Source organism: Bufo bufo, chromosome 1, assembly GCF_905171765.1.
Source record: "Bufo bufo chromosome 1, aBufBuf1.1, whole genome shotgun sequence".
Taxonomy (NCBI): Eukaryota; Metazoa; Chordata; class Amphibia; order Anura; family Bufonidae; genus Bufo; species Bufo bufo.
The window spans coordinates 670,949,667-670,957,360 of record NC_053389.1 but is presented as its reverse complement, the minus strand read 5'-3'; positions in this window follow the sequence as shown (position 1 = coordinate 670,957,360).

Here is a 7,694-nt window from a genome sequence, read left to right as displayed (position 1 = left end):
CTTAGATTTTTTTTTCACTTTTCATGTCTGGTGATTCTCCAAAAATCAAGGAAGACACACGGAAAAAAAAAACGGAAACGGATCACGGAACAACGGAACCCCGTTTTGCGGACCGTGAAAAAATACTGTCGTGTGCATGAGGCCTTACCGAAATAAATAATAAATTTGTATCTGCCTTTTACATGTGAGACCAAGAAATATTATTACCTCATTCATTTTACTATTATTAGAGGTTAAATGTATGATTATCCAAAATAAATAAGCAGCCTGACATATAGCTTCTTGATACTCGATGTAATATTGAATCAGCAGACGATAATTCATGAAGACAGGTCCCTTGTTAAAGGACTTGTGAGTTAATTGGTCTGTGTTATTACTGTATGACAAGCGACAGCTACATCGAACAAGTTTGTAATCCGTAGAAGACAAGGCTGTGAACTCACCAGCTGATTTTGTGTTGTACAGTTTTTCGAGTTAGGAAATACAATTGCTCCGTCATAGCTTACTGCTCAAAATTAAAAGCCATGGACCAACTTTGATGGGCCAATTGTACCACGTCTTTTACAAGATCTACCAGATGCACACAGACATGTTACAGAACACATACTAACATATAAGTCCTTACTGTACCTATGGGTGCCTTTTATTTTACATGGAGGTCATACTCCAATGGACTCCTTATATAGAGCAAATGACTTCTATCAGATAATCTCTCCATACATTCAGCACCCATTAGAGCCTGTATAGCAGCACATGGAGGCCATGCAACAATCAGGCACTGCTGTGGGTTTCTTCTTTTTCAAAAAAATATATGGACACTTTTGCACTGAAATATTTATTTATTCTTCATTTGCTTCCTACATGCATAACTATTATTTCAGAAGACACAGTGGCTACACATTGGATATGAAATTTGACACATTTCACCAAAAGTTACTCTCTACCTTTGCACAGCGCTTTGTGCTGGGTTGAATCCAGAGTTCATGAATGGCATGGGATAAAGGCTTAGACTCCTAAAATTTAGCTGGCACCATGTATTCTTATGCACAGCAGAGCTGCAGAACCTTAGCGCTCAGCTCTTCATGTCTACAATGGCCTAACAGTGCAAAATATATATACCCTTGAGGTCTTCTAGGGTGAATGCACAGGTTTTAGGTGCGGAGAATCCGCTCTGAAATCCGCAGGTGTTTGCAGGGTAATCCGTATGAATTGGTGCAGATTTGCATGTGGATTTGCATGTGGATTTGGTGTGGATTTTCCACGTGCGGATTTTCCTCTCCCGATTGAAGTGAACGGAGAAAATCCGGTCAGGAAAAATAAAATAAATTTACATGCTGCGAATTTTAAAATCCGCACCACAGGTCAAAATCTGCACAGAATAAATCCACATGTGTACATGAGAATTTCAAATTCTCATAGAATACAAATGTTCATGAGCCACGGTGCAGATTTTATGCACGCAAATCCACGTGGAAAATCTGCACACAGTGCTGATAGTGTGCATTTAGCCTTAATGTCCTCGAGGAAATGACAAAAATATATTTAAAAAATTATTTTAAAAATGTGATAAAATATATCCAAAATAAATTTTTGTGTCAATTTACTTATTCTTAGCTAAAGTTTGAAAAAAATACTTAGATTTTTAGTTTTGTACAGTTTTACCCAAATAAAACTAAAGAAGAAAAGGGTATCTAAAAAACATATTTGCATAAAGTCATATATCCCATTGTAACGGGATTAGCTCACGGAATCACCGTCTCCTGGGATAGATGGGCGCTGTTGGCACACATAACACAGTCCAGTCCATGGTGCAACTGGCCTCAGCCATTTTTATTGGCTTTTGCAAACAAAAGTATCAAACAAAACAGTAAAAATTAAAAATAAAACCTTGGCCGTTACCTCTATACATCATGCAGATGGGGGATTGAGACCGTGTATTGACTACAGAGAGTTAAACAAAATTACTGTTAAAAATCAATATTCTTTGACGTTGATTCCGAACCTGTTCAATCAGGTTCTTAGAGCTCAGTGATTCACTAAACTCGATCTCAGGGGAGCCTACAATCTCATTCGAATTAAGGAGAGGGATGAGTGGAAAAAGGCCTTTAATACCCCTGAGGGCCATTATGAATATTTAGTGATGCCATTTGGGTTAAGTAATGCCCCCGCAGTTTTCCAAAATTTTGTTAATGATCTTTTCAAACAGTTTATTGGAAAATTCATGATTGTGTATTTGGATGACATTTTGATTTATTTACCTGATTTTGATTCTCACATTAGCCACATTAGGCAGGTATTGAAGGTTCTTTGTGAGAATCAATTATTCGCTAAACAGGAAAAGTGTATCTTTGGGGTACAAGACATTTTATTCTTGGGATACATTCTCACACCACAATCCTTTAAGATGGTTAATCGAAGGGTGCAGGCTATTCTAGACCCTCCTCCCCCTAAAGCTTTACAACGTTTTTTGGGTTTCTCTAATTATTATCGAAAATTTATAAAAAATGTTCTCTTATTGCTAAGCCTCTCACCGACCTAACTAGGAAGGGGGCAGATATATTGAATTGGTCACCGGAAGCCATTAAAGCTTTTGAAGCACTCAAGAGGTGTTTTGTTAACGCCCCAATATTGGTCCAACCAGACCAAGAGAAGCCTTTTATAGTCAAGTTCAATGCCTCCGAGGATGGGGTAGGAGCAGTACTCTCCCAGGGGCCAGCAACTCTCACTAATCTTAGGCCCTGTGCGTTCTTCTCTTGTAAATTCTCTCCTACTGAGAGAAATTATGATATTGGGAAACGAGAGTTACCTGCTATTAAATGGGCCTTTAAGGAATGGTGCCATTTTTTGGAGGGGGCTCACCATCAGGTCACTGTACCTACCGACCATAAGAATTTGATGTTTTTGGAGTCTGCTAAGCATTTGAATCCCAGACAGGCTAGGTGGGCATTGTTTTTTACACGTTTTAATTTTTGTATTACTTTCAGGCCAGGAAGTAAAAATATCAAAGCAGATGCCTTATCCCGCAGTTTTTGTGCTTTTCAATCTCCCGATACTCCACCAGAACCAATATTACCGGCAGGTATCATTATGGCTTCGGTATCCTCCGATCTGACGACCGAAATAACTGCGGGGCAACACTTGGCCCCGGTACAAACTCCTACAGATAAGTTATTTGTCCCGGGTCATTTACGCCTCTGTTGGGTGAGTGCCATAATTCTTTGTTTAGTGGACATCCGGGTATTAATTCCACAAAAGAACTCGTCTCCAGGTTTCATTGGTCGCCTACTTTGTCTAGAGATGTCCACTCATATGTGTCTTCATGTGAGGTTTGTGCCATGTCCAAGACACCTAGGTCTCGTTCGGTGGGAGAGTTACGACAACTGCCCATCCCTAGTAGACCTTGGTCCCATATCTCCATGGACTTTATCACCGACCTACCGGTTTCTGAGGGTAAGTCGGTGATATGGGTAGTTGTGAACAGATTTAGTAAAATGGTGCACTTCATCCCTCTGACAAAACTGCCCAATGCCAAAACTCTAGCTTCTCTGTTTGTTGATCATGTTATACAGCAGGCATCCTCAAACTGCGGCCCTCCAGCTGTTGTAAAACTACAACTCCCACAATGCCCTGCTGTAGGTTGATACCTGTAGGCTGTTCGGGCATGCTGGGAGTTGTAGTTTTGCAACAGCTGGAGGGCTGCAGTTTGAAGATGCCTGTTATACGGTTACATGGAATTCCAGAGAATGTGGTTTCAGATAGAGGTGTTCAATTTGTTTCTAGGTTTTGGAGGGCCTTTTGTCATAAATGTAACATCTCTTTGTCGTTTTCTTCGGCCTTTCATCCGGAAACCAACGGTCAAACTGAACGTTTGAACCAGTCTCTGGAGCAGTATCTGAGGTGCTATGTCTCCGGCAACCAACAGCTGTTGGTGAAACATCTGCCCCGGCTGAATTCGCCATTAACAACTAGGTGAACTCATCTATTGGTATGTCTCCTTTTTTTTGTAATCTTAGTTTCCATCCGCGTTTTAATACATTTTCACCGTCTTCCTCACAGCTAAAGAACTGTGTACAGTTTGGGCCCAGGTTCAGTAGAACCTGAAAAAAGCCCAAGAGATTCAAAAAACGAATGCAGATAAAAAGCGCTCTCGAGGAGTCGATTTTGGGTTAGGTGATAAAGTTTGGTTATCCACCAAGAATTTGTCCTTGAAGGTACCTTCCAATAAGTTTGCACCACGGTTTATTGGACTGTATAAGATTATTGACATTATTAATCCTGTTTGTTTTAAGTTACGATTGCCTGACTCTTTTCGGATTCATAATGTGTTTCACAAATCTTTACTCAAAAAGTATGTATCCCCTACACAGGACTCTCCGTCACCAGTGGAGGTTGCCGGTCAACCAGAATTTGAGATTTCTAGGATTGTTGATGATAGAAAGGTCCGGAATTCTATTCAATATTAGGATGGGTTTTGGGTGTCGGCTAGTAGGATACATGCTGCGAGGTTGGTGAGAAAATTCCATCTAACTCACCCGGAAAAACCCGCTCCGGTGATTGTGGGTCCAGTGGCCCCTCGTGGAAGGGGGGTTACTGTAACGGGAAGCCGGCGACGCGCTTCCTCCTTCCTGCGCCGCCGGCATCCCGCCTCTGTGCACCAGGGGGCGGGGAGGACCCGGCCGCGCATGCCTCATCAACGCGGCCGGCATCCTCCTAGCTGATGTGTGAACTGAGCGCCGATCGTGAGTAATCGGCGCGCAGATAGTTTGTGCTGGACTTGGGTCACGTGACGCTGGCCACTTCACGTGACTCACTTGTTCCTGCTATTTAAACAGGCAGTCTGCTGGTCACAGGTTGCCTGTGATTGGTCTAGTTACCCTCACCAGCTTTCTTTATATATTGAGACCTTGCTTGTTTTGACCTCGGCTTTGTTTTTTACCTCGACCTCGCTACCTCCATTTGTATTTGACGTGACCTCTTGGCTTCCGACTTCGGCTTTGTTCTTGACCTTGCTATTGTGTTTTTCCCTGTGTACTGCGTGACCTCCTGGTTTTTGACTTTTGCTTCCCTGACTCTGTTCACGGTTTTCCCTTTGCTTTTAGGCCCCTGCACATATTTAAGCTAGGGACTGCCGCCAAGGTTTAAGCCGTCAGATAGGACGGGTCGTGCAAGTAGGTAGGCACAGAGGTGCGGGTGGAGTCCAGGGCTGCACTTTTCCCTTCCTTCCGTGACAGTCTATCAGTACAAGAGGAACAAAATCGTTTACGCACTGTAGACGGAAGATCGCATATGTAAGTTAGTAAAGGAGGCAGCATTCTAGATGCACAGAATTCAGCATAAGTCACTGGGACATACATAAACAAATGAGAAGTCAAAGAAACAAGTTTCAAACTACATCCTAGTGGATCATAAGATGAATAAAAGAATGGCGATTGCAGCCTGAAACTTAGTGCAACTCATTTTTAATTAAAGGTAACCACTAACATATATAAAAATGTACAAACCGGATTCCAAAAAAGTTGGGACACTATACAAATCGTGAATAAAAACTGAATGCAATGATGTGGAGGTGCCAACTTCTAATATTTTATTCAGAATAGAACATAAATCACAGAACAAAAGTTTAAACTGAGAAAATGTACCATTTTAAGGGAAAAATATGTTGAATCAGAATTTCATGGTGTCAACAAATCCCCAAAAAGTTGGGACAATGCCATTTTCACCACTGTGTGGCATCTCCCCTTCTTCTTACAACACTCAACAGACGTCTGGGGACCGAGGAGACCAGTTTCTCAAGTTTAGAAATAGGAATGCAGGTAAGTAAAAGAAAACGGTCCTGGAGACATATGCGGTTCCTCTTTCAGCTTTGCTTTAATAGTTGATCAATTCACAGACATCACCACATTCCACATGACACAGCGTTAACGCGTTTCGGGTAACCACCCTTAGTCGTAACAGTTTGTCAAGTGTGGTATTCCTATTTAAAGAGTCAAGGAGCACTCCCCCCTATAACAGGGAAGGGATTCTCCGACTTCATAGGTTGCCACACACATCAGCACACCTTGCAATCATAGTTAGTATAATTGCTATCACACTATGCGAACACCGCCCAGAGGAGAATTAACCCTAGGATCACTGTGGCATTTGCCTGCTATCAGTAGCCGCATAGTGTGAATGTGTCCTTGTTTAAAATACATTTATCTTCCCTATTAACATGTTACATAAAATAAAATAATAATAAAACAAAGAAAAATTTACACGTATAGCTAGAAATTGTAGTGAAAGAAATAAATTGGAAGAAGAGTTTAATAAGGTGGAAAAAAGACTGAGAGAGAGAAACTATCCAGGTTGGATGATTAGAAGGGGACGAGAGATAGCCTCAAAAAAGGACAGAAAAGATATGTTATTTGGAGGTTCAAAGCATAGATCAGCTAATAAATCGACCGCGGGCGGTGCCAGGGAAAGTGGAGACAGTGACCAGAACAGAATTCCAACTCTATCATTAACCTATAGTAGTGAATTTAATGCAATTAGCTCTGTCATACAGAAATGTCTACCTATACTATATGATGATCATATTCTATATCAATCCCTGAAATCAGGATGTAGAATTGTGTCTAGAAAAGCCACAACCCTGTCCTGCTCGCTGTCTCCATCCCTGTACACCGCAGGTGGCAAAGGAACTAATTTCAAACAGAATTGGCTTGTTTACAAGGGCTTTACAAAATGTGGAGGTAACCCTTGCAAAACCTGTGACTATGTGCTGCCTACCAAGTCATTTGAAAATTCAAGTCATACATACAAATATCCCATCCGTAGTTACATTAATTGTAACACAGAGGGTGTAATATATGTGATAAAATGTACGCATTGTGATCTAATGTATGTAGGCAGCACATCCCGCAGGTTCAAAAATCGCATTCTGGAACACTTGAATTATATTAACAACCCTAATATTTTAAATATATCGAATGCAGCCAAGCACTTTATATATAAACATTCACGCCAAGTGTCATCATTTCAAGCTTTTGCCATCGAGCAAGTACTGGCCCCCAGAAGAGGGGGGGATTATCGGAAAAAAATCCTTCTCAGAGAAGCCTACTGGATTTTTAGACTTGGTACTAGAACTCCAGTAGGTCTCAATCTGAAAAAAGAACTGACCTATGTCTACCAATAGATTATGAAATAAAACTGTTCATCTGTGCTAGTAACCCGGTATTATGGTTTAAATATACCTACTGATTTGTCTTGATAGACTGTCCCGAGGTCCGCGCACATCTCTGTTCATCAGTCCTCCAACATAGGATCACAGTCAGACGGTGCGTCTTTTCGGCCTTACATGAAGTGATTGAGAATCGGCCTCATCATGGCACTTGTGACCTATCACAGGTCACACGTGCACACACAGTGCTGACACCTGCATACTATGTTTAACGCAGAGTGCCAGCATTTTTGTTATATGATGAATCAGACTAGGAATAATTTACTGACAATCTGTTTTGAACTATATATAACATTATCCAGTTGTCAAATACAATTTACCTAGATGTAACAACTTGTAACTAGGGGGAGTTCTGAGGGCACTGTTTTCTTTGTTTTATTATTATTTTATTTTATGTAACATGTTAATAGGGAAGATAAATGTATTTTAAACAAGGACACATTCACACTATGCGGCTACTGATAGCAGGCAAATG